At 46.6% G+C, this 27,703-nt stretch overlaps 1 protein-coding gene and 1 pseudogene across 1 annotated transcript in view; one reads left to right on the forward strand and one right to left on the reverse strand.

Annotated features, from left to right (window-relative positions):
• LOC131295000 (aryl hydrocarbon receptor nuclear translocator homolog) overlaps nucleotides 1–27,703 on the forward strand; it is a 198,439-nt gene that overhangs the window by 66,949 nt on the left and 103,787 nt on the right. The window lies entirely within an intron of this gene.
• The window catches only part of LOC131282813 (angiotensin-converting enzyme-like), a 35,072-nt pseudogene continuing 18,933 nt past the window's right edge, over nucleotides 11,565–27,703 (reverse strand).

The raw sequence follows: 27,703 nt of genomic DNA on the forward strand, positions 1-27,703 counted from the left end.
CCACAACTAGTTTGGAAAATCGGGATTGTTGCGGTTCCCGTGCGTCCCGTTCCTAACTCGGTTGACGGTGGAAGGGAAATTTAAAACCTTAACCAAATTTCCACGTCCCTTCGGGCTTTCCGCCCGCCGGCCGTATGTTGCTTTGAACCGGAGTTCTGGTCGGGAAAATTAGCATGGAGGGTGTGTGCGGACAAAGTTAGTTGCCTTGGGTGTCGTTTGCGATAAAATTCAAATCTGATGGCAAAAATATTTACCCACCAGCCCTTTCGCTAGGACGACTCCTCTATTGAACCATTTTTTCCCCCATTCCCTCTTTTACTTATAGTTGAGTATTTTTCCCTACCCATTTTCCCTACCCAAACTGACCAAATGTGTCTCGGTGGTCTTTGCGGTGGGAAAATGGATGGAATTATCCGCCTTCCTGCCGTCGCGCTATGTTTCCCCTGGTGGAAAACCAACCACACCACTTCCATTCCGGTCCCCATTTCGTTCCACCCACCAAATGGAGGTAATGCTGTGGCACACTTACTTTTACCAGCGCGCAAAACGATCGGGAAACCAACCATACCGATGACCGATAGGGAAGTGTACATCTTGAATTCATTCATGTTTTCCTTCGTCCTGGGGTTTGAATATCGTTTCCCCCGGAATATCTTTAGCGTTCAGCTTTTTTCTTCCCCCTTTGGCTCAATCTACATAACTACGAGCCCTTTTTATGGTGACGTTAGTTCACCCCGCAGACCTGCGTGGATGGGCGAGTGGGTGGCAGTAATAATAAAGGCTAAAAATACCCGAGAGTGTATCCGCTTTCCGGTGGGCTATAATAAGAAATAACACTTACCGGTTCTGGTACGGTGTCTTCGTCTTCGGACGGCGCGGTGGGAAAATGGCAGCTTGCAAGAAATAACCCCCACCAGGGTGTGTGTGGAAAATGGTTGGAAATCAATTCGATCAGCCATACCGGGACCCCAGGATAGGGCAAGGATGCGTGAACATCCCAAATCGGACGGCAGATTATAGGGTGCTTGGTGCGATATTATTCTAACCCATTTTCTACCCCGAATTACGGCACTTCATCGCCCCCCGGGGGGTGGATGTTTCAAGTTCGCACCCAGATGGACATCCTTGCGGAAGCGTACCACCGGGCCAAGGCTTGCGAACGCTTGTTTTATGCAAAGCAAATTCGGAACGCGCGCGCCAGCCGAAGGTAAGCAAACGGAACACCACCGGAACAGAAATCAATTTCTCATGGTTTATTTAACGCATTAATCCGGCGGTAAAATAAATGTACTTCGCGATGCGAAAGGACTCGATTGCGTGTGGCAAAGGCGCTTGGCAGCGTACGGTTTAGGGGTTAGCTCTGTGTGTGTGTGTGTAGGATAGGAAATTAATTTCTCAACACCAACTCGCAGCTCGAGAATTCCGATCCGTCCTTAAAGTAACTCACCTCAACGTGCTAATAAGAAACGAAAAGAAATGTTTTCCTGCGCCCCGTATCAATTACAGGATCTGCTCGAGCCTCCCGTTCTCGGGGCTTTCCGCGAGCGCCCCCTCTCCGCTTTGTACGGATAATGAAGCGAACAAGTAATAGTTCGGATTGTTAGTTCATAAAAATAAAACGGTGTACTTTATTGGTGAACCGTTATCGCGACATTCCTTGGTACAAGGCTTGTTGCGTTCGAAAATTTTTCGACAAGGTACTCTCATGAATATGTATGTAATATTTTGCGGGCGTTCGCAGCAGCCCTTGTGCGCCGTTTGTGCCGAAAGGGAAGGAATGTCAAGATGGTAATAGGCGTGTGTTTGATTACCCGCCCAAGAAGTGGGTGCTTTCGATCGGTGATACAATTTCAGTGGCGTTATTATTGCTTTCCGACTGATCAAAAAAAGCGATTTTCATAATTAAAAAACAGTCTCAATTCGTTGGCACAAAAGGCTGAAAATTGACGCGATAAAGGTGATAGAAACCAGTATCTAGAATGTGTCCGGTTCGTGTCCTACACAGGGTGAGATAATTTAAATTACTCCCAACTTTACCCGCTAGAACCGGTGAGATCTTGTTGCCGTCGCGTCATTTCAAATCCATTCCATCATCATTATCATCTTCATCGTCATCACCGTGATTGTAGGATGCCCTTTCTCGTCGCTACCCCTCCGGCGTCATGTTTAGCATCACCTTGCCGCTCCGCAAACATCACGTCAAATGTAATGCAATGTTCCGGGGAGCTGCGATGTAGAAAAAAAAACGATTAAAAGGTGAACAGTTTAATTGCCATGCAAAACACTAAGAGAAAAAAAGCAACGTTAACCCAACATTAAATGATGGAGCTCCCTTCCCGCTGCCACTGTCGCCGGTAGTCGGTGAGGAAACTATCCAGCAGACACGAGGTGGGAAAACCTCTTCGAGAGTAATCAGTCACCTCGCAAGGTTCGACGGTTCATATTGGGTCACCTGAATGGGAACGAATTTATTCGCTCACCTTTTACGTTCGGTTAAGTTAAAACATTTGTTTACCTCGGACCCAAGTGGTTGGTTGTTTTTAAACAGTTTTCTTCATTTTTACTCTTATGACCACCCTTTTGTGCAGTCATCATTGTGCGTATCTCACACCTCGTTCCGTTCTGTGACTTTTACTTTTCTTAAGTGCACGCCAACTGTTCAACGCAGGGCGAGTAGAAAAAAAATTGCGAAATAAAAGAAAAAAAAAACATTATGCTGCCATTCTTACCCTTTTTGGCGTTAACATCGTTCGTGCATACCGCGTTCACGGTACAACCTGAGGTTCAAAGGGTCTGCGTTCCTCTCCTCTCCCCCCGTACCGAAGAATGAAACAGATGGTACGATCGGTAGAGAAAAAAAAGAGAGTTTGAGGTAATTATAAGCAATTAAATTCTTGTTTGCAATTTTGTGTATCAATGTATGCAATATGGGAAACGGAAAATTCACACTCACCGAACCTGAATCATCATCCGAGAGCCTACGAAGGCCGGTCTAGCCGGGGTTGGGACTGTGGTTGAATGTGCTACCGTTTGCTGGCTCTGTTTTGGTTGGTGTGCACAACAGCGTTAATGCCCTTGGTTTCGCTCGCGGCCCGCACCATTTTCCTGGCGCTGCATAAAGGTGAAAGAAAAAAATAACAACAAAAATGTGTAAAACTGACATGCGCCTCAGAGACACACAGCCGGTGCTACCCCCCGGGGCTGGTGGGGTAAGAAGTAAGAAAAAGGGTGGAAAAAATCACTAAAGGGTAAGCAACAATTTACAACCTTTTGCAAACGAGACGGTTTTTTTTAAGTGTGCCGCGCCAGACTTGGAAGCGTGAGGGGAGGAGGGGGAGGGGGTGGGAAGGAAGGATAAAGGCAGGTAGCAGAAAAGGGGAGAAAAATGCGACGATTTTACTACCGTCGGCATTAAAAAAGTAAAATAACACCAGCTACTACCAAATTGACGCCTAGCCGCCTTTATATATACGACCCTGCGCAAAGGAAGGGGTTCGCAGCATACCGAATGGAAAATAGAAGGGGGCCAAACACTTCACTCCAACATCGCGAATGCGCTTTGTTTTTTCGGTGTCTTACATTTTATGCTCAATGTGTAGTAGCCGTTGGCTGCAATAGTGCTTCCGTTTTAATGATCTGCCGCATGAATTCGGCGCGTTCTGTTTGTTGCTTTTTTTCCCCTATTTCTCTATCCTTTTTTTTTCTTCCGGCTGTTTTTCCCCTCCAAAGAAAAAGGAATGTGCCAATTGCAGGGAAATTGTTTAGCTGCTGGATGAGGCGAAGCGGAGTGGAAAAACATGGAGTGATAACAATTTGAAGGATTTTCTTTCTCTCAAAAGTTGAATGTTTTATTTTATGCTTGTTTGTTTTTTTTTCATGTACCCTCGATACCGAGAGATCAGAAAAAGGTTCTTTCCGTGGGGGGAAGGAGAAAACATTCACTGAAGCACCTTCGTTACATTGTAGCCTACGGCGCGGGGCTGGAAAGCAATAATCGGTAGTAATTAATTTTATTTTCATTCCGACACCGCCAAAATTGAGTGAGTCTGTCAAAGGTCGTCCAATTGTATTACGGTTAATTATACGCCTTCTTCCCTTGAGACAGCAAGCAAGTATAACTCTTTTTTTTAATAAAACGTCCACCGGCACCATGTGCTTCCATGTGTTGCAAAGTTAATTCGATCGCGTTTTTTTTAATGGTTTAGGCCAGTTTCAGGCGTGGCGTGATCGCTCGGGTTCAAAGATGAAACATCGGTAAGACATTTTGCACCCTTGTCGCCACAGCGCAGCCTAGGGGAGGGGGTTGACGGGGTGAATGAATGGTTGGATGGATGGTGGTTTTCTACGCAATCAGGGAAAAAAACAGACACATACACACACACACAGAGTAGTACCACATTTCCTGCAGCCAACCAAGCCAGCCAGCCAGCCGAGAAGCGGCAGCATAATGAGGATAATGATAATGAGTCGCGCGTAGCCACCGTCAACATTCACACTCGCGCCTTCCCTCACCTTCCACCTCCCTTCCCACCTGCAGTCCCACTCTTTTTCTTAAATGCAGCGCAAAGGAATGCATAAACGCCGACCGAAGAGGGTGCAAAGGTGTTTGCAAGCTTATGATACATTGTAATGGGAAGTGTGTGTGTGTGTGTGTGTATGTGCCCATTGGGTTTTATTGTTGATCGTCGGTTTTTTTCGTTCGTTTTTTTGTTCTTTTGTTTCGTCTGACGAGATCTGCCTTTGGCTAAATGAAACATAGTTCCAAAGGAAGCCGTCAGCCATCGGAAGACGTCGTCTTAACCGTCCACCTTGGCCCGCAATTAGTGTGAGCAAACAAAGTTCCTTCGCAATTAGCTCCCTGTGCGTGCGTGAGTGTGTGTGTGTGCGTGTATATGTCTCCTGTCAAGCCCTGGATCCCTGGAGTGCGTTGATAAATTGTTCGATAATTAATTTTTATTCAAATATGACAACTACTGTACAAAGCCCCAGCCCTCCGTTCGGGAGCGCCAGACTTGAGATTGACAGACTTCCCCGACGCGACGTGAACGAACCAATTGGGCCGATGATTAATGACGGTCACACCGAAACCTGCAGCAAATGAGGTGCCCTTTTGATGTTATTGTTTCGGCCGTGTTTTCTGTCGTCGTGAAACATTCGATCGATACTAAAAGCACACACACACAGAAAAGACACTGGCTTGAAGGAGTGGAACCGGAAGGAAGGAAAGAAGCCAGGAAAAATACTACGCCACCGCTTGATATAGGGTGGTTAGAAGAGGAAATGCAACTCCCTTGGGGCTATTTTGACGGTTCATTACCTAGCGAAAGGCCGTCGAGTCGAGCGTCTTGGAGGGCTTTTGTTGCGTCTTGTTTTTTCTCCGGCGCCCGGTTCGGTACGGCCTTCCCATTTTCATCCGCCCACCCCCCCCCCCCCCCCCCCCCCCGCAACGCCAGCAACGTCGGGAAAATCTTGCCACGAACCTCTCGAACATGCTCGATGCGGATGCTTAGAACGGCGATAATTAACCCAAAGCCCATCGCCCGCTGGCGCTACCCCCGCAACCCCTCGCTCCCCCCCACCCCTTTCCATGGGAAGCGTGCGCTTGTTGTCGATAGGAGAGGTGCGGTGGCCGTTTTCGGGTGGGGTTGGATGTGGTGGTAATTATAATATACTGCAATAAAAATAACCTACCATCAGCTGAACAAGACACCCGCCAACCCAGGGCTCCCTCCTATTGCTTGGGGGGTTTTGGGTGCGCGGGGGGGGGAAAGGAGGGTAGTTGATTGGTGAATGGATGCAGTTGTGTGAGTAGCACACACTCACACTTGGTTGATAGAAAACCCACGCTGAAGGCGGCGTGTGCACCAAGATAGAGTTGTTGATTGAAGTGATATAACTACCTTGAGCAATGGTGTAGGGAAAGGGGGGTCTGACTGATACGGTGGTACCCACCAGCACACTCTTTGCCATGGTGCAGCAAGGGGAGGAGGTGAGACTATTGCGTCTTAACGGGTGGCAGGTGGAAAAAGGGAAATTCGCTCGGTACGCTTTTTAAAGCTGTCTAATTAGTCTCTCCAGCTCGTCTTGCAGAGAGCCCGCATCAGCTTATTACGATTCATTAACACTCTGTAAATGGATGGATTAGATCGAAGTGCAAGTGCGTTCCGGTGAGAAGGGGGCGCGAATGCGCTGCAGCTTGTAGCTGTGTTTCCAGGGAAGGAAGCTGTCAAACTCTGCCTTAAAACAGTAATATCTGGCCGCTTTCGAAACAAATCTGCATTTTACTTCATACTATCGCACATATTTATTTTCTCACATATCTGTATTTATTTTTTTTCTACAAATATGTTTTTTTAAATATTGGATGATTGCTTAGTAAATTACATACTTTCCATAAGTATATGTTCATTTTATGTGCGTTTATCTTCCATAAGATTCCTTATCCGCTCAGTTTATCGCTTAAATCAGCTTCAATAATTTGACTATTAAAAAACATTAAATAAACCAATTCTACTTCCACTGCGGACCTGTTACCAGCTCCATAATTTTTTCTTATTTATCTATTAATTGTTAATTCAACGGACTACGCGGTCCCGGTGAATGTCTTAAGAACTTATTTACAGTAATCACAAAAACTCAATCTTATGAAATGTGCGAAACTGCAAGAAGGTTGGATTTAAGTGTGTCAATAGATATGTGGAAGTCAAAGGCTCGATAGGCTTTATTGATTGCTCTGCACATAGCGTAACGCGTCCTTGCTAAATCTAATCTTTAAAAACTCAGTAGTCCTCAATTGTTGATATGATGAATTGAATTCGACTAGATAATAGAAGACTAGACGTAGAAGGGCATTGGAGTTAATCCTACTCAGGACAGTCAATAAATTCAGAAGAAGATAAATTTTCCAATAAAAACCGTCCAGTGCTTATCGAAATCGATTTTCAAGTGTTTAGATGTAACAATGAAAAGAAGCAACAACAAAAATCCGTTCACTTTGAATTGTAAGATGTGATTAAATAATTCTTTTGTGCAAATGATGACACGGGACTACGCTTTTCTTCATCATAAAAAAAATACACTGTCAATTTATCATTTCAAATTTATACCTATTTTTTGCAGTGCAATAGAACGTAAAACAACGTCTACTCAAGGAGTCAGGGGCATATAGCAGTGACCAGCGGAAAAGTGACGCTTTTGTTGCTGTTGCTGGCTCAACCATTTCCATTTACTGCCGCGTCGTTACTTGGCGTCCGACGATCAAACTTCTCCGGGAGTAAATAATCCATGAGCAATTTTATGTTACACCCTGTGCTTAACAACCAACGCGCCCTCACCCCGAGCGGCTGTGTTAAAATATTTAACGTGTCAATACACGTCATAACACTTATCCTGTCCATAATCAACGGCACCGAACGCAGTCCGTTCCATTTAGGGATCAGCATTTCTATTTTCATCTTGATGGTCAATTTGGTTTCTTGCGTTTTTCGAAGGTGCAGTGCTTGGCAGGTGGGGGAGGGAGGAGTAATTGAGGGAATCCATTTCGAAGGAGATGTGTTACGAGTACATCAACGGATGCGACGCGGCAGATCAAAATGGACTAAACCAAAAACCAACACATCAAGGGGTCGCAGGCTAAAGAGCAAAACCATTCACCATCAATCCGAAGACAACTCGGAAGGCCCGCTTCGTGTCCTGTCCTGTCAATGGTGACGATGTGTGATGGCGTTACGATTTATGTTATCGGCCATTTCGACCGGAACCATAACCAAACGGAACATCTTCTCCATTTCTTCTGGTTGGTGCCGTGTACTGCGGGTTCAAAATTCAACGGAACGTAAAATGGAACCCCACAATGACTACATGACCCCCCCGATCCATCAGGCGAGCGTCGTGTGCAGGTCCTGGGCGATAAAATGGGTGGCGCGTCAGGTTTTTTTTTCTCCCTATTTGTGGCCCAAGAATGGGCGGTGGGCTATTAAGATGATGCTTTCTTTTCCGGCGCGTTGAAACTGCGTTGAAACAATAAAAGATTTATATGACTTCATTGAGTCCTGGCTCGTAAAATGGGCCAGGAGCGGTGGAAGGGGGGGAGGGAATAAAACAACCCAAACCGTAAGAAACCGAAAGAAAAACATACACACTCCCGAACCGAGAACCCGATAAAAAGCCTTGTCAATAGCGACAGGACCTCTTACCGAACGGAGAGTGATTTGAACGGCTTTTGGGGTGTGTTTTATATTTTCACTCTCGCCCGAACGTGGCCAACGTGTGGGTCCCCTCTCCGCCGCCTTGCTCTCCCCGGAAAAGTGGGTCCAGTTTTGCTTCTTGGAAAATTATCAATGGCAGCGCGTGCGTGGCGTGAAGGCGACGGCAGCAAAACCTGCTTTGTTGAAATAGCTCCCGCCTCCCACTTTTCGAAAGGAAAAACGAATGTCCTTTCCCGTTTGGTGGTGGTGTCCTGCATCTCCGCGCACGTCCGCCCGTCCTGACAAATCCAATCTTTTCGGCGTAGCGGCGCGCGCTCTGGGGAAACGTCATAAATTGTGCGAAAGATCGCGAGATGTTGCGAGATTCCTAGATGGGCCTCCTAGCGAACACATCATGCTTTGGGGGATTACGGTTACGGACCGTATGTGTGTTTGTGTGTTTGTGTGTTTTTTTGGAGGGGATGCCGCTCTATCACACTGATGAGAAAAAGTTTATTGAATTGTGTGATATATTGAGAGGAATGGAATGGTTTTCCGTTTGTACGCGCGATCATCGTCCCGGGGCCAACCGCACACGAAGGACGTCTCCTCCGGCCAGCTGACCCGTGTGTCAAAGGATGGGTGGGTGGGTGCGTGGGTGGATGGGTGGTTGGGGGGGGGGGAGAGGGGAACAGCGTGGAGGCAACACTTGTGATCCTTTGTAGTCCTTTCTTGTCCCAGCCTGCCATTCATCAACGACCATTTTCGACCGGGAAAGGTTTCGATTGTTTTGTGCGTGTTGTTGCTGTGTGTGTGTGTGTGCGTGTGTGTGCGTGCGTACGTGAGCACGTGGTCACGTGTGCCTAAGGGTCTATCCTTCCGCTTTCCCCCTCACCCCACACCCACCCACTCGGCGGGCTGATTCGAGAGACAGATGGTTTGTTCAAAACAATGTGTTTATGTTGCTTCACGCTGCGTATTCATTCGGTTCGGAAATCTTTCGGGAGCAAATGTTTTAGTTCATTTTTCCCATCGATGCTGTTTGGGCTAGCGTTAGAGACGTAAACGTTGGGATTAAAATATTAAAACGGCTCAAGTGGGGTGGGCTTTTGCCATCTATCTTATTTAAGGTCTGCCTTTTGCTTCGTAGATCCGCCCGAGCATGTGTGCGTGTGTTTTCTCGTGTGTTGGCAGTGAGTTTATCTTGTCAGACAATGATAAGTGAGCACCCGGGAGCGCGCGGTTTCCCGGTTTACTAATTGGGTGGCAAAACGATTCGATTTGATTTATTCGGTTACCCCAGCATTGCTGCCCTTTGGAGGTTAGGAAAACGCCACGTTGGTCCATTGGTTTCGAAAATTGAAATCACTTGGATTGTGTGGAAATGTAGTTTTGTTTGATCGAAGTCTTTACAACACGACGTTTAATTACTTCATCAACGATGGTGGCGGTTACCTTACTCTCCTTCCTGCTCTCCAGCCAGTGATCCTGGTGACACTTAATTGAGTCGACATTGGCCATCGTTGGTCCAATAAATGTTTGCCCTCCCCCTTTGCTGGCAGTTGTAGATTGTCAAAGTAGCTTCTTCCTCACCCCGGTAGTCAAACAAATATCTATTGATGACTCTGTCCCGTGGTTCAGGCCGTTCGAACCTACGTACATGTGCCCGGTGGGGCGTTGTTTGGGTGGAATCGAAGGAACGGACGCCTTTGATGCGATTCTCGCATAAAACACACACACACACACCCTACTTGGCGTCCGACACATCGCAGTGACCCCGCAGTGTCAAGACAACCGGCACTAGTTACCCCTGTCAAACAATGGTAACACATTTGATGTGGGACACTGGCCGCTAGGAGAGGGTGGCGGAGAGGGTGGAGTAGGTGGGCGAGTGAGTAAACATACTTTTTCCCGGTTTTTCCGCTAGCGGGCTACTCGGTTCATCGCCAACCATCGCCACCCTTCGGAAGAGTTCTCACATTTGTCTTGCGCTTGCTCTGGATGGTGTCCTCGTTGTCCTGGTGCTTCTTTTTTCCTATTGAGTTTTTCCTTACACGACCCAGTCTTTCTAGGGGAAACTTGCTGCCTATTTCCACAAGAGATAGGTGCCAAGCGCTCGCGTGTGTGTGTGTGTGTGTGTGACGAAGGAAAAGCGGGTGCACAAATGATATACATTATGAGCGAAGCATATATATCTACAATAAAAAGGCATAAATCAATCCACCCTCTGGAGGCTCTGCGCCACCCAACTCAGCCGTTCCGAAGGAATCCGAAAGACAAAAAAAAACCTTGGAGTAGGGCTACCTTCGCTGCAAAAGATTTTTACTTTTTCTCGCGAAACAGATTCATTTCTCTGGAGATGTTGTTTTTCTCGCTTTTTTCGCAAGTTTTATTTTGCGAGAGGTTCTAAAATTTTCTGCACACCGTCTTATTTTGTTCCCGGAGCTACTTCGAAGACGATGGCAACTTTTTCTCCTTTTTTTTGTCCTTTTGCTACCTTTCAGTGATTCTCGTCTTGGTTAGTTGCGTTAAGGAGGAAAAAACACATTTTGATGATGGTGTCCGAGACTCCTACGTGCACATTTCAGAAGAAATTCTAGACACTCGCACACACACACACACGAGCGCACACATTTTCGCCCCATGTGTGCTAAAACATATTTTCAACGAATGAACTTTTGCAAGGACCAGGAGACTCTTCGTGTCGTTAGTTCCAGAGGCAGCACATGCAACAGTATAAATTATCTCATAATTTTCAAAGCAACATTCTCGCATGTTATCTTCGTTTCGGCTATGTTTTAGAAGGCGTTCGAGATGCGATAACGAATGAAAGAGAGCCAGAGATGTTTCAGTTGCAGCGCCCGCAAATGTTGGCGCTCAAGGATGAACGATTTAGTATTTATTATTCCTCTACATCGGTGTTGGGATGAAAAATATTTTCTGTCTACTACTTATTTCCTTCACACCAGGGAAAATTATTTGTGTCAATATTTTTCCACTTTTCGGTACCTTCGCAACAGTTTATATTTTTTTCGTATGATATGTTTCTTTTTTCATGTATTTCTATGTCTCAGGAAGGCAAAAACATCCTTGATTCTGTTTGTTTTCGAAAATAATATCCATGGCTTGGTGTTTATTGGTGTAAATTATGGTAGACACTCACATATCTAACATCTTTCTAGCAATATTTCCGAAACCCGAAACCTATCGATTGTGCGTATGGCGGCCGATGTTGGGGTTGAGACCGTCAGCTTGAAAATGCGCATATGTTTCGAACCGCACAAACGGTTATTGCACACTCTCTTATCATTGGACGCTTCGCCAGCTTATTGGGTGGTGTCTCCCCCCTCCCTCAGTTTTCCCTCGGCTGCGGGGTTTCTATGCATCCTCCCGGTCGTGACCATCCTGAGACAGCTCCCTACCCATCGTCGCTACCGCCTCCTGCCGTTTCGTTGTCGGAGGCGGTGGATTTTTATCATCTTCAAGACAACCGTCTGCAAAGAGACCACCGACGTCATGTTGCCGAAAAATTCGAGCAACTCTCGGATGGAAACGAGCGCCAAGCGAGGCTCCACCGTTTCGACGTGGAACAAACGCGCCCATTGCACGCCTTGTCGTTCCTTACCGGGGCTTTCCTCTATTAAGACCGACCGGCTGTTCATCATCGATTTTGACAATCATTATTTGTTTTCTCCTCGCAACCACCCCTCTTTGCTGCGTGGCAGCCGTCTCCCATCGGACTGCCCGGCCGAGGGTGAGGGTGTTTGTATGTGTATGTGTGTGTGTGTGTACGATGGGATGCTCGGTGTGGCGTTCGTGGGACATGGTAACATAAATTGGCTGCCAGTCAGCAGCAGTGAACGAATGGAAGGCAAAGCTGCAACCATCGGAAGCGCGGTCCTTTCGCGCGTTCCCGCGGGGTGAAGGAGGGAGTATGTAACGATGATACATGGAACAGGGCGCAAACGGAAGGACGGAGCAGGGGCGGCGAATCGGTGGATCGGTTTGGATGGTGCGAAACGCGAAGCAGAAACATATTCGCGAATGCGTCTTGAGCCACCGATGGTACGGCGAATCGCGATGGGGGAGAAGGAGATTGGGACAAAGGAAAGGGGGCGAGAGTCAGCGAAAGAGGTGGGAAAAGCTTAACAAATATTATTTTTATGATAATGAAACATTTGTCATAAATATGTTTCGCTTCACTGTAAACACAGTTCCGTTCCGGGCGTTGGTTGAAGAACGAGTACGTGGCGGGGAAGCGAGCGGGGATGGGAAAATAGTGGGAGGACAACGTTTCATCATCCCGCCTCGCACGCCCCCCTGGCTCCCGAAGTCCATCCCTTTGCGCTTTGTTGCGAAGAGGAACCGATATGTTGCCTTTAATTCCGCGTCTCAAACCTTCGTCGTCGTCCTTTGGAAGCTGAGCTCCCGCGGACTCTGTTCGTCGCTGTGGTTCTTTGTTGATAAAGATGTGGACCATGTATGATAGTCTTTCTTCTTCTCTGGTGCGTGTGTGTCGGTGGTATTTTTTTTCGCGTTCGGAAAATTCCTCTTTCCATGCGTATGACATGTAATGTAGCCAACACAACTGAGGAAAAGCAGAACGAAGCGCACAAGACGCTAGAAGAGGACGTTGTATTCGATGCTGCTGAAACACACGAGCAAGTCCAAACGTACCAGTATGCGCGTGTGTGTGTGTGTGCGTTAAGCTTGGGGCGTGCAGGAAAATGACAGCCTATGGATCATTTGTCGGAATTAAGGCCCCGTTTGCTCCATTTCTCGCTGCCTTTACACAATTGGGCGCGAGCGAATTTTTCCTGTCGGGCAATTTGTCAGCGGTTTGGCGGAAAAACCACCCCCAGGGTTCGCGGTTCGCTTTGTCCCCGCTGGGGTTAACAAAGGAAAGCTAATGGTCTTGATCCATTCACTTAGAATTTGAGTTTGGCGGAAGGACGAACAAACATAACATTTTTCGATTTTTGCTCAAGAACATCAGCAAACTTGTTGTAAGAATTTTCTGAAGTAACTATTTTTCGGCTTTTCCTTACGCATTTTACTAACTCTCCAAAAACATCCTTTCCTTCGACAAATATTGCCCTTCTTTCTGAAGCAAATGTCGCTGGCCTCTGCCGCAGGAAACAAAGAAGAAAGTGGCCCCCTATATCGAACACCAATCGATGGTAAAACCGTCTTCTCAAACACCAATTGTCAAAATCAATATTTAATCAAACGTTGAACGACTCGCGTCGCCCCCTCGATTCACTTTCACTCGCCTCCCTCGCATCCGAAGGCCACAGATATTTACGTGTGCACACAAATCTACGTCACAATTGTGATATTTTTATTGCCCCTCTCTCTCTCTCTCAGTCTCCCCGACGAAGGTACCCATCTCCAAAACCCGTCAGTTGTTCGATGAAGTCCTCTCGAAGTCCTGTTTTTATTTAGTTTACGCTTCCGAACGCGACGAGGCTACGCCGACGGGAAGTTGGTCTGAGTACCGAGCGTCTCCCAACTTCCACCGGGTTTCCGCCCGAACGGTCGCACAAATCCCGCGCGCCCTGGGAACGCGAACGCGCAGCTCGAAGCGAGGGAAAGGGGTGCCAATGTGCAGCCAAAATAAACAATAATATTTATTCAGCATTAATCTTGTTACGCGAGGGTATTTTTACTTTCGCTCCTTCTGGTTCAAGCGAGGATGGTCTGCTGTGTATTACTTACTCGTCCGTCGCTTGTTTAAGAACCTTAATTTACGATTCCACACAATGCATGTGAAGAATGTTGTCACACGCTGGTTAAACGATCAGAATAATGCTTATTGTTTTGGGATGTTTTAATAAAGATCTCGAATCACTTGTGTTCCAAAATTTCTCAATTGACCTAAAAAAAGGCGTCGGGGAAAAATATTATTTAATAATAATATTTCCACTAATCATATCTAACTTTAAATGATAAAGTATCCGCAGAAGAAATAAACTAACCCTTGCATTTTCTTTCACACTTTCTTTACAGGTAAGACTATTAACTTTTGCTGATTGCAACATATCTATCTTTCGAAGGGAATGTCTTCAGCGTTAAGTATAACATTATCTTTTCTTCCCCAAATAATTCCATGAGTCGAAATTTACACTTCAAACACTGCTCCAACACGTGCATTACTATGATCCGCTGCTCGCTTACTTTCAGGCAGATGTCCATTAAAAGCCATCACCAAAAGATCTATTAGGGCCACATTTCCTTTGCTTCTTATTTATTTGGTGGATAGCTTGCGAAAGGAAACGACGGACGTCGCATCAGCCTTTCCGAGTTCAAAGCGAAAGCAAGGAAACGGAACGATCCGTCATCTTTTCCTCAACGTTTTTTACTTTGAGGTTTTTTTTTATTTCGCCCGCATCGTGATGTCCTTTTTACACCACCATCCCTACCTACATGCTCTTCGGCTTCGTTTTTGCGGTGATGGCATTTGGTCGGGCGTTTTTTTTTTTTGTTTTCCGCACGTAATAAGATTATCCCAAATAATCCAAACACCTACGGAAAATGGGCTGTATGTTGCCGGCCGTCCTATCCACCCGTCCCCTTCGACCATCCGGGAGTGCGGTGAGGTCCTGCTCGAGGGTGAACTATTGCGCTTCATCTTGTTGCAGGAGGCTGGTTTTCACTCTCGCTTCATCCCTCTGATGATGATGTGTGTTTGCGTGTGGTTGTGTGTCTGTATTTTCCCGGGGTTTTCCCGGGCCTTTAACCCGGCCACCTTCACCTACCCGCCCGAGAAAAGGTCGCACACGTTCCCTCTCTCTCTCTCTCTGTCGGTGTCTTTCCAGCGGCAAGCAATCGACACTCGAGGGACTCCTTTTCACTTACTTTTACGACGCGTTACGGGTGGTTTGCTTGTTTTAGCAGCAACGATTGTCGCTCGCGGGGCTCCGTTTCCGTTTCCCGTGCCCTCTCTCTATCTCCCTCCCTCGATGACCATGTGTGTCAATGTATGTGTGTGTGTGCGTACGAACTCACATTCGCAAGGACGATGGCCCGTAGCCAAGGGATGAGATGGGCCACATACAAAATGTATGCGCAGCACTTCATACTTATCCCCCGGTGTAGCCTTTTTGTCTTATTCGTCAATTCGCTGTCGGTTTTTCCCCCCTGCTTCCGTTCCACCGCACCCAACAGCGGGACCAGAAGGAATGGTGGATAAAACAACAACCACCAGGAAGACGTCAGGGACGACGACGACGACGACGATGATGATGATGATGATGATGATGATGAGGCCAATCAAGACACACTCCCCCTCGTTCTCCCTCCTCAACCACAGACAAAAAGGATGCCCCGGTGCGGTGGGCTAGCATTTTCTAGGTTCGCCCCTCCTGTCCTGGCGGGTTGCACTTCGGGAAACTTCAACATCCCGAACCGGGGGACGCGCAGCGGGGATGCGCTGGCGCGGCCGGCGGTTGATGGTTGGTTTGACGTGTTGAGAAAACCCAACCTACCGAGGGGGAAAACATTCCAGCCCCGTCCTAACACACTGGCGGTGTGACTGTATCTTTGCAGTCTGGCGCGTTCCGAATGCTGCCCTTCGACGCTCCTCCATGTGGGGGTTTCATCACTATCGTGGTCGTCGTCGTCGTCGTTTTTTTCCTCAGTTTTCTGTGTGTTCGACTTTGCACCGAGACGAGAGCTAAAGGAAAGGTGACGGATGTCGAAGCGTTGAATTCTGCTGACCGTGGCAGGAAGTAAATGCTTCTTACGAGTGCTTTTCCACCCGTCGGGGCTGCCGGGGTTGCGGGTGGTAGGAAGGAGACGGAAGCCCATGCTCATCCTGTACGCCGGCTTTTGCTGGGATGCACGCTAGGATAGCATCTCATTACAAGCATCGTCCCTTCCGCTACACGTTTGATGAATAATGTTATATGCCTATGGATGCCCTTGCTCCGATGATTGTGCGGGGGACAGGGGAGCGGGGAGGGAATGTAGTACACCGAAATGTAGCCAAAGTACTTCAAGGATGAGGATCCGTTCCGATGGTATGCGGTAGCAAAAGGGAATCTTTAAAATGGTTGCTTTCAAAAACTGCAGCGTCAATACCTTGTGTGTTTCGATCCGGAGGATCAATATATCCCGAAACCGGGAGAACAACGCAATATCGCAACCTCAACAATTTAAAGAGGAAGTTAACTGTAAATGGCGTCAAACGAGTAGTCAAAATGTAATATAAAAATACCATAAATTGAGAAAAATTACTAGCTTAAATGGCTCGTAAAGAAACCTTAAATTATATCTAATTGAACACTACACAATTTACCTACTCGTCATGTTTCTGCCATCAAAATAAACATCTTTTATAAATTTTTGCTTTGCTCTAAGAACAAAAAAGTCTGTTAGAGCATGTTGGCTCTAACAATACGGCAACGTCCGTCATACCCCAATAAATAATAATATAAATTTTTGCTTTTTTTATGTATTGAGTTTTGTGTGTTGTTGGAATTTTGGTTGATCGCCATTTTTTTATAAACTCATGTAAATTTTACCATTGAAACTGGTAAAACAACCAACACAAACAAAACATACTAAGTCAAGGTGTATCCACCAAAGTTATACAACAAGATTTATACAACATCGGGGAAATCGATTAAATATCAACCATTTAAAATATGCCGTTATTGTAACTATTGAATTAAAACATATCTCTCAAACAAAGAGTTAAAATCATTTTTTTTCTCAAATCCCTTCTTCACCGGGCGTCAAGCTAAAAATCATTATTTTCAACATTAGCGTGGTGACTAACCAACATGATAATCGTTTTCGTATAAATCTATACATATTATATTTTTCACACTTTCGGTAGTGCATTATGGTTATAGCAGGATCGATGCTATTCCACTTTAATGATAAATTGCAATTTGAGCAAAACGAGCTCTTGTAAAATACAATCTTCATTTGTACACATCAGTTTTACCAAACATCTAATCACTGATCATGTACTAATACAAAATGAATATTTAAAATAAAATTTAAATTTTCTAGATTCTCTAGGATTCCTCTAGAAGGATTCTCTCTTCATATGTTACCCAGATTTATCTTTCCAAATACGTTTCCACGTGAGTCATTGCAAAAATATGTGTTAGTTGCGGAACACTTAAAAGTTGATGTCGTCACATTGTATAAGTTTTGAACAACATACTGATGCATTTTATTTCACCGGTAACTCACTTTACCCCAATCTCATGGTCAAAACTGTCACGTCACTGCACGCCATAAAGTTTGTTCAACTTAAAAAGTATTGCAAATAAATGTCGTTATCATTTAGAATCATACAATCGTCAATAATTTAATTTTTATTTGGGTAGTCATACCGTTTTTCATAACGCCTGAGAGTTGTTGAGTTATGCCTGGCGGTGTTTCATTAAAAAAATTACTTAATTGTTTTCGGGCTCGAACCAAGCGTGGGAGCCAACGCAAATATTCGCCGACGAAAACGAACTCCGCTCGCAAATCGGATGTAAAATAAAATAAAGAAATCCAAATAGGTTGCAGCGGCGTTGCATGTGACCGGCGGCGGCGGAGCGTGTGCCGAAACACCCGCTCCGCTCCTGCTTCGCCCGTCGCCTGTGACGTAGAGCCCTAGGTCGCAGGTCGTCTTTGTTGCAACCGGCGTATGCGTTCCTTCCGCGCCGAAAAGTCATCGGGCGCAGCCCGCGCGACTCCCAGCACGCCGCGAATCCGAAGAAGGCAAACGGGGTGAGTTTAACTGAAAAACAAATCAAATGGGGTGGAGGATACCGAGCGGCACCGAGAGGGTGAAGAAAAAAAAAGCAAAAAGAATTCCTATCCAAAATGGCCACCACCATCGCGCCGGGGTCGCATTGTCCGCGTGCTGTGCAGCATCGGTGCGGCCGCCCCCGGGGAAACGCCATGTGTGTATGCTCCACGGCCACCCGCTTTCCCCCGCCCGTTGTTTCAACCCGCCTCCCCGCTCTTGCGCTTGCGATGGGATAATTAGTGCCAATGGTAGACAATAAAGCATTTTTCTCCTCTACTGAGCGTTGAAGACGCGAACACCGTGTGTTTGTGTGTGTGTGTGCATGCTTGTGTGTGAGATTTGTGTCCGCACGTCGCCATGCCGCGTGCCCGCGTCCGTGCTTCGCCTCGGGGCCAACTTCTTCGACCGGCGGGGGTGTTTTGTTTTTTTTTTTAATTTGCACCACCCCTCTTTAAAACCTCCCTCTCCCCCCGCGCCACACATCGGGGAAGCTGGGTGAGTCGGCCGGCCCACAGTAGGGTTTCCTTCCGAGCGAGCCTGCTTGTTTCGTCTCAAAACGAAGTGCCCCGTTTTTTTTTCGTTTCGTTTCGTTCGCTGCCCAACACGCGCTGTTCCGGAAAGATTTATTTACTTCAACGGACGTATAAATATTCGAACTACATCGAACCCCCGCGTCCGGAATGCGTTGCGCCAATATTTATGGAACTCTCTAGAGTCCTCTGTCAGGTCGAGGGGTGCTTTGGTGCGCAAATCACCACCGGCACACCAGAGGGCGCCCCCGCCGACTTCCGAGCATTTGCGAGTGACCGAAGATGGACTCGACCGCGTGTGTGTTTGTAACTGCCTGTTTGTGCATGTTTGAATGTGTTTTTCTATACCCTCGCTAATGAAGGATGGAGATTGCAGCGATTGTACCGAGTGTCTTCCGAGTCCAGCGGTGTCTCATCGCTTGTCGGTTCTGTAATGTACATGCAGACATCCAGAGGAGCCGTTAGGGCACCGCAACCGGCAAGCCATGTACTAAACCACACCCGGGCACAATGAGCTTCTTAATGGAATAATAACTCGCGTGAAGTGTCTCAACAACGAGTCGCACAACCGGAGTTCTAATGTTCCTTCCGCACCCGGGTCGTATGCAAATCGCAGCTGCATCTCGCCACCCATTATTGCAGCTGTTTCGGACTTGATTTGACGCGCCGCGTACTACCAACACCGACTGCACATTTGGTCGCCTTTGCGGTGCAATGGCAACTCCTCCATCAGCCACCCCTCCGTCCGTCTGCGTCACCCATCGAGCGGGCGGAAGAAAAACCCCAAGTGTTGACACATTGCGCACGGTTTGTGGTGGCACGCGAATCTCAGCCGTCCTCCTCCTCTGATACCACCCGACCTTTTTTAGCGCGTCGGCTAGCGGCAGACTAGGCTGAATGTGGTCGACTCGTTGGGGCCGGAAAAGTCAGTCGGTCCGGCGGCGGAGACGCGACGAAAATCGTTCGAAGGTTCCGATCCAGCGTTGCGTGAAGTGACCACGCGGCACGGCACGAATTCTATGTCAACACGTACAGACATAATAGTGTACGACCGCGAACCTCGCGCGCGCTACTCCCGAGAATCCCTTCCACCGCTCTCTGTACTACTGTACTGCTGTACCCTGGAGGTAGGGAACAGATACACACACACACCTTCTTCCCACGCACGCACCAAATCGGTCAAATCGGCCGACAAACTGGTGACCGCCTGTGGCTCACACTCCCGCCGAAACCAATCCCGTCCCGGGCGATGATCTAGGATAGGAAAGTATGTTTACGATGTCCAAAGTTGTCATCGAACGCTGTCCGTCTCCTCCTCCGACCGGAGTGGCTGAGATTTTGCTACGGAGTGCCTCGAATGTCGTTCGGCAGGCGGCTGCCAACATGGCAACTCCGTAGTACGCTGTACCGCGCGGCGTGAGAGTGTACAGTTAATTTAGTATGTGCGCACGGTGCGGGCCGTAGCTACTTTTCACGAGTATGGCATCCGCCAACCGTCCGGAATATTAACGAACCCCCCCGCGAATGGGAATGGCCGGCTTCCAGCCATCGCCCGCCATTACACGCGGACGCACTTCAGGTGTGCTTTCCCCCGGAGAAAGCGGCGCCCATTCGTGTGGTGTGGGTGGTGGACAGTTTGGTTCCTTTTTTTTCTTTCCTGCTATCATGCGCCGGACGAACTGAGTTCTTGTAATTAGCTTAACCTGCGGAAAAGCGGCTCATCTATTGAGAGATTGTATTTAAGTCTTTGCAATACTCTTAATATTGTAAACCTATTACGAGCTCTACATTGACGTCCCGTCGTGAACCGGCAGCTGAACTCCATACAAAATAATGTCGCTAAAATCGCGCTAGATTCTCTATCTCCAGGTGAAAAAAACATCGAAACAGTCGCCAAACGCGATCTCGCTCGAGCTCTTGTCAAATGTCATATTCGAAACGTAAACAAACCGGCGGTTGGACAAAACGTAAACCGAACCGAAACACAAACGCTAACAAAACGAACAATATTCACCACGAAGCATAGATATTTCGCTTTACTACCTACTTTTCAAATGTAATTCAGATATAAAACTCCGTTCTAATCGATATTTTTACCAACGTTTTGTCTTGTGCTGAAACGTAAACAAACTGCACTTCAACAAGAAGGAGATGTTTGGGAAATATCTCCTTCAGATGAGCAAAATATCGTCGTTGTCTGTTTTAGTTTGTTTTCACAGTGAATTTCAAAATTTCATGTAGAAGTGCCAAACTTACTTAGGGAGCATACTAAACTAATTTCACGCATTACTATGTCAAAATTAAATAAAATGTGTGGTCCGAGTTTGCGCATATTCTCCTACCTGTGTCGAGATTGCTCTGCAGAAACTGAGCTACTTTTGAAGCGAAATGTAGAGCTCGTGTATGAGGAACTATCAGTCATCCCAAACTCTATACTTTTGTATTTATCTCAGCTATCCTTCTTTTTGTTCGAGCGCCATAGAGCTCATTTGTGCCGTCAAGGTGTCTACCGATGCTGCGTTTCGTTGATAGAACATTACGACGGTCCGACGGGAGTACCAGACGCGCGATGCACACAAGATGCCGTACGGGTTCGACGAGCGCGAGTGCTGCAATATACCAAGACGATCTACGAACGGGCTTCGAAAATAAAATCCAATAAAAATTAGCATAATTTTTCCAAATCCCCTTTGTTTGGCCGGGGGACGCTAGGAAACAGAACAATCTGCCGAGGAGGGACGGAAGGAATAAAAAATTGATCCTATCGTCTCCGGGTCGCCTCCGTTCGATGGTTCGTACCTCCTTTTGACCGTGCTTTATGGGCGACCGTCTCATAACGCATAAACGCGTCCCCTTCCAAAACTCCAGCTGGCGAAGGTGCACACCACCATGTTGGATCCGCTCCGGACTTCTTCGGGTCGAGACGAGCGGATGGAATGGAACGGGCTGAACCACTCAAACACCTGGCTTCAAGCTTGCTTCAACTCTCCATGCACACTGGGGGCTTCCTTTTTCGTCCGTTGCCGCCCGCCTTTCCCGTCCGGTTCATTTAATTGTGGAGATTTCCAGCGGCAAATATGATTTATGATAACCCCTGACGGATGGGATGCAGGGACCCGAGCGGTCCTCACCGGCGCCGTTCCTACCTGTCCTACCTCCTCCTCCAGGCATCTTCTCCTCTTCAAGGTGTGTGCGCATGCATTTCTTTACCTTCGGAAAACACCGCCTTCTTTTCGCACCTCCGCCCCTAGGTTCAGGATGTTTTTCTTGTTTTCTTCCCCTTTCTTGCCTTCGCGGAGATGTGGCGTTTTGATTGCCGTGTGTCACTCCGCCACAGCCCGGCCGCGGGTTTGTGATTGTGTTGATCATGGAAGGCGACAAAAACCGTAAAAGAGCGCCATAAGCAGCCTTCACGGTTCACCGAAACCTCAGAAGAGCCCCAGCTTGGGAGATGGCGAAGGACGGTGCAAGTTAGGCAGAGCTCGGTCGCCCTGAAAAGATGACATCGTCCCATAAATCGCCTCGTAGCAAGCGATAGACGTGTGTGTGTGTGTGTTCCGCGATCGTCCTTCGTGCAGGCTTCGAGGTTCTAAATAGCGCTGGTGTAAGGCGGTTTAAAAAACGACAGAATAATGTAGATAAAAAATTCCGCACCGTAGCACCCTTTCTTTCTCTCAAACCGCGCGAAGGCTCTTAAGGTGAAGATTTATTATATGGTGCTTTAAATTGTGCGATACACATAATTCTCCCTTCCATACTATCCTCTCAGTACACCCAGTCTCGGCCGCAACGCCAGCGATTTTTCGACACCTCGTTGCCTATTTATTTTTCCTTTTGCCTTAACGCCATTGTCTTTACGCGTGTTCAGCATCTTGTCCTTACTCCCTAGAAGTTACAACCATTGGTAACCGTACTCCTTACAATTGAACGCGAGATGTATCAGGTTGGATGAAAAGTATTTATGTTCGATGATGTACTCCAGTTTTATCCTTTTTGTAAGAACATGCAGAATATTATTTTAACAGTATTTAAATTTTCACTAGACTATTTTTGCATAAGTTCTTAAAACTCACAGAACCATCCCTAGAGTACAGATTTTCCCTTTTTGATTGACCCACTTGCCTTGTACCGTCGTCGGCATTTGTCTGCTGTACAATGTTTATTCCAAGCGTTTCGTCTAAACGAACGTATTCTCCAACAACCTTTGGTGCACTCGAATCTTCCCAGGCTAACTCCGGGATAAAAGAAAAAAAAAACCTTCCGACAGGACGATGTGCGGAAGATCGAGGACCGATCGAAAACTCACCCGGCCAGCCAGTAGCCGTGGCATCGTCCTATCGATAGCACTTGTGAAAAGAGGATGCATGTGTGTTGTCGGCTGGAATGGGGCTGAGAAAAATGCGCGAAACGTACGACGTGTAGCATTTCTCTTCTTGGAGCGTTCGGTTGTGCAGTTTTTCTTTTCTGCTTGTTCACCGGTAGCAGAGGATGCTCCAGGGTTTGCGCCTCATACGCGTTCCTTACCAGATTTGGTATGCGTTTCATTTTTTTTTTTGCCTCTACGAATGGTTTGTCTTTTCGGCTCAGTCAGTTGAAAAATGGAAAAAAATAACACACAGCTAAGCAGAATACACGTAGCGTAAAGCAGCCACATCAGCATCCACCCAAGTAGGAAAGCATCCCAGGCATCAGCTTCATCATCACCATCGTCGTCGTCATCATCATCAGCCGCGTACATGATGGTTATGGTGTAGTACTACATGATTATCTCATACCTTTGGGGTTTCGGTAGAAGTATGGCTGAAGGTGAAGGATTATGGGAACTCGAGCGTCGGTAGCACGGCAGGCAACATATATCGTTCGACGGGATCCTTACTTATTTTTTTTCTGTTCGGTTACTGCACCAGCCAGTATCGCTCCAGAACACACGGAGTGAACCCCTGTGTGCTCCGCAATTGGGGTACAACACCAAAGGATGGCGTAGCGAGAAGGAGAGCATATGTAAATGAGCATTATTATCTCAGCCTCCGGAACTTCGACATCCATTTATATTGTTTATTAGCGTATGCTCATCGTCGAATCTTGGGGAATATTTTGAAGCACCGGTGAGAGAACGTCGGCGGCCTGGTGCCTTCGGATTCCTTCTTTTCTTTGAAAAACAAATTGCTCGTGTATTCCAGTCATTCCCATATTCTGCGTAATCCGCAACCATCTGCAAAATAGGTAGCAATTTGTTAGAATTTAAAGCAAAATGGTGCATATTTATGAAGAATCATATATCGATTTGTGAGATATTGCCATTGTAAGGAGATGATATAGTGATTCATAATCTCCAGTCAGCATTTTCAAAAGGTGAACATGTTTGCTACCTACTACCAGAACCGACAATGATTACACAAATTAGCAAGATGGTGATTCTATTATGGTAAGAACAAACAGGCATTAAATGAATGTCCATTCGGTGGAACCCACCGTGCAAATCAATTCCAGAGCACAAGGGTGTGTCGTCTAACTCCCCGACGAACACTCGGCAGAGAGGAGAAGCTACGGCACTGTTGACATTGCCGTCAAACATTGGTACACGACGTTCGTCGTCGGTGCAACAGTTCCATCGCAAACGTAGGCGAATAGTCGCTGCAACGACGCGCGATGTCCCTAAATCATCTAGATCCAGTGTATTATTAATGAGTCCCCAATCGGAGCTATTATCACGTCTGGCGGATTTATCCGTGTGGTCAGCGCAGCTAGGCAACTCAACGAACCCGAACCCGAAAGGGAGTGTACCTACTTCCTGCGAGCGACGAGTACCGATGTCTCTGGTACTAACTCCGTAACGTTCGATCCGGAGTTGAACTGCCGTACCGAGATTGACGGGCAGTCGTTAAACGGTAAAGCCCTTGTGTACTGCCGATGGGCTTATCGTCTCACCTGCTGGTCGCGGGCTCAATGTAGCGTCGGGTGCCTTTGGGTGGTGTAAGGTCCATCAAGTGGTGACATATACCACTCATCGCTCGGGGCTGCCTGTAAGGGCAGGAAGTTCTGAGGAAGTGCACGTGGCAGGATAGTTGTACGTCGACGGGCGACGAGTGTCATAACTAATAAATAAATCATTGCACATGCAACGGAACATACCTACCTCCCATGCGCTTGTGCAATGCAGGTTGACCCTCCGGGCCTGGGAAATGGTGTCCGTCCGTAGCGAACCGTATCATGCACCACTTGCACTCGGATACGTAGCCTACACTTTCGTGCTTGGCCGTACGTCGGAACGTATGTTCCCCATGGAGGTGTACCTTCTGACCAGTCCATTCAAACTGGCGTAATTTTTTCCCCCACACTTTACGTGTAGGTGGACTATCGTCATTGTCCGCAGCAGGTCGAAGCCGGGAAAGGAGTGAAAATCCCTCCAGCATGACGGCGACACCCGGGCTGCCTCAGACTTGGGGGAGTTGAGGCTAGCTTCCGTGTAAGCTCAACTCATATAATAATCATAATAAACAAGATATGCAAACAATTACGGCGTCCGTTTCGCTCGGCCCACGATGCAGGGACATTTCGCCGATGCCTCTGGTCGGATCGATTGTGGGCGAGTACGAAGCAAGGTGTCTGCTGAAGTGATGGACTATTTAGAGCCGTCCACCCTTCAACACGTGTAGCTCCATGCCGGGACACGCATTGGATTGAGTGCGATGAAGCGTTTGTTTATCGGGAGAATTGAATAACCCTGATCGATAAACAGTGTGTTCATATCTGATGGCTTCATCGGAATGGAAAATAGTTACTCCTCCTTGATTTGTGTCTTGTATTACCACTTATTGTTAGAGATGTAGTAGTGTCTTAATAAACTTCGAAATATTTTGTTACTTTCAATCAAATCAAAAACAAAACCAAATATCGTCTCTGTTTTGAGGTCAGAAGGGTAGACGCTATTTTGAAATCGAAAAAAGAGCCTCAATCATCGTTGTTTCTACCTTTAGCCATCGGTGCTCGAAATGAAGAATAATTATTTTAACTCGCCTGGTCTTTGATGCAGCTTCAAAAAACTACAGTACCCGCGTGATACTCCAAATGCCTGATGTTTCTCGTATTTCGATTTACGTCGATTCGTTTTGGTTGGAACTGTGTGCCTGACCGGGCGCATAAGGTTCCGCGTCGTTGTACCGGACGTATCGGTACGAATGCAAGGACGGTAAAGCATAAATCCCCGTAGAACGCGGAGAAACCTCAGATTTCATTTTGTTTTCTTCTTGCATCACCAACTGAACGAGTCATTGCCACTTTGCTCATTCCCGCGCGTGGTGCGGAGTTTATTATCATCATTTTGACCCCGTCCCAAGTCCTGGTGCTATCATTTGCGCCGCTAAAGGAAAAAAAACCCGCGAATCGGGGAAATGCTCATTAGAGGAGGCAATTTTTTCACCGCCGTCTTGAGAAGGCGAAATTATTATTTCTTTGTGATATTATGCTTTTCATCTCGTCCCCTCTTTCGCTTGGTTGAGGCTGTTTGATGCGCTTATCTGGAAAAGTGCAGTCTTCCATTCCTTAAACAAACCAGATTGAATAAATACGCAAAAGCTGGGCGTGTTGGGTCACTCGGCATTAGTTTGGGCTTTTGGGTAAAGGCTTAAACTCGGAACCCGGTTTAAGCATTCTCGAACAGCCTTGACACACTCACTCGCTGTATTGTACTTGATATTACTAGCCAATTTCGCAACATGTCATGATAATGTAGTATTCGCTTAAGCATGACAAAGATTAGAACATTCCATGAAATTCCATCACCTTAATGTGTCTAGCCTGTTATTGAGCATGTGCAATTTACTATATTATTTACTTCAATTTATATTGTTACTAGATAGCAGCGCCGGCAATTCAACAATAAATAGCTCATTAACAACAAATAAAAATTGAACTTAGCCAAAACGACACTGTACGTTAAAAAAACAATTCGTTTCCGGAGACAGTATAATAGCATCCATTCTAAAACGCAGACGTAAAACAGCAGATATGCTGAACAAACTAACAACCCTCTGTGGAAGGTAAAAATAAAGCTACAAAAACGTCCGAGACGGTTCTGTATAGTTTTGTTTTCTTTTTTATTCTTATCAGTGCTCTATTGTTGCTGGTGCAAGTGCAACAAATTGCTTCTTTCAAATTTCAGTGTGACAAATTCATCGTGTGTACTATTTGGGACTGGCAGCCAAAAGTGGAAGGCACATTCCTATTGCGTCACATTCCGGAACGTCATACTGTTATGAATCTTGTAAATCTGCTAGTTTCATCCTTGAATACTGCGCTTTTGGAGGATAATGTGAATCGCAACTCTTCTGTTGAATCTTTGAAAATTACCAAGTCTGTAATACGCAGCTTCCAGCTTAAAGATAACAGCGGTATAGAGATTTTGACACTTCATCGTACGTTCCTGAGATCAGCTTCTTTTGGAGCCAAAAGTACGCTTAATACATTAACCATCGCTTTCAGCCAACTCGAGCAGCTACCTCGTTCGATAGCTACATTGCAGGAACTGAAACGCCTTACGATAAATGTATCAAAAATACGATCCGTTAACCTGGATGTCGTAGGTAGGCTAACAAAGCTGAGGTACTTGGATCTGAGCAAAAATCAGATCAGTGGATTGTACTATCGAACAGAACCGGAGCTTTACCCAGAGTTATTCGAAGTTTATCTGCAGAACAATAAGCTTCAAAGCATCAACACGGATCTGTTCAACGCAATGCCGGAACTGAGCATTCTCGATCTTTCTCACAATCAAATCAGTGTGTTGTCTGGATCCTTATGCGTCACTGGGTTGAAAACACTCAACTTATCCCACAACCGCCTAACAAAGCTAGACTGTTGTGGTTGGACGCTTCCTGAGATCTTTAGCTTTGAAGTGGAATACAACCGATTGAAACAATTGCCAACCTGTACGGAGACCGTACTTGCAAACGTATTCTTTTTCACAGCAAACGACAACCTGTTGCATAACGACGAGATGTGGAAATTCAGAAACGCCCGCAATCTCCATATGCTACACTTAGAACGAAACCAGCTAGCATCAGTCACGTTGAACGCAAGTACTTTGCCGCAAAACTTGGTTTACCTGGATCTTGCTAGCAACAAGATAAAGCAAATTGAACTTCCATACGCTCCTACCCGCAATTTCCAGCTCAATCTGAACTCAAACTGCATCGAAAGCTTGGATATGCAGTCAGTGTCGACCAACCTTA

The sequence above is a fragment of the Anopheles ziemanni genome, chromosome 2 (assembly GCF_943734765.1).
Source record: "Anopheles ziemanni chromosome 2, idAnoZiCoDA_A2_x.2, whole genome shotgun sequence".
Classification (NCBI taxonomy): Eukaryota; Metazoa; Arthropoda; class Insecta; order Diptera; family Culicidae; genus Anopheles; species Anopheles ziemanni.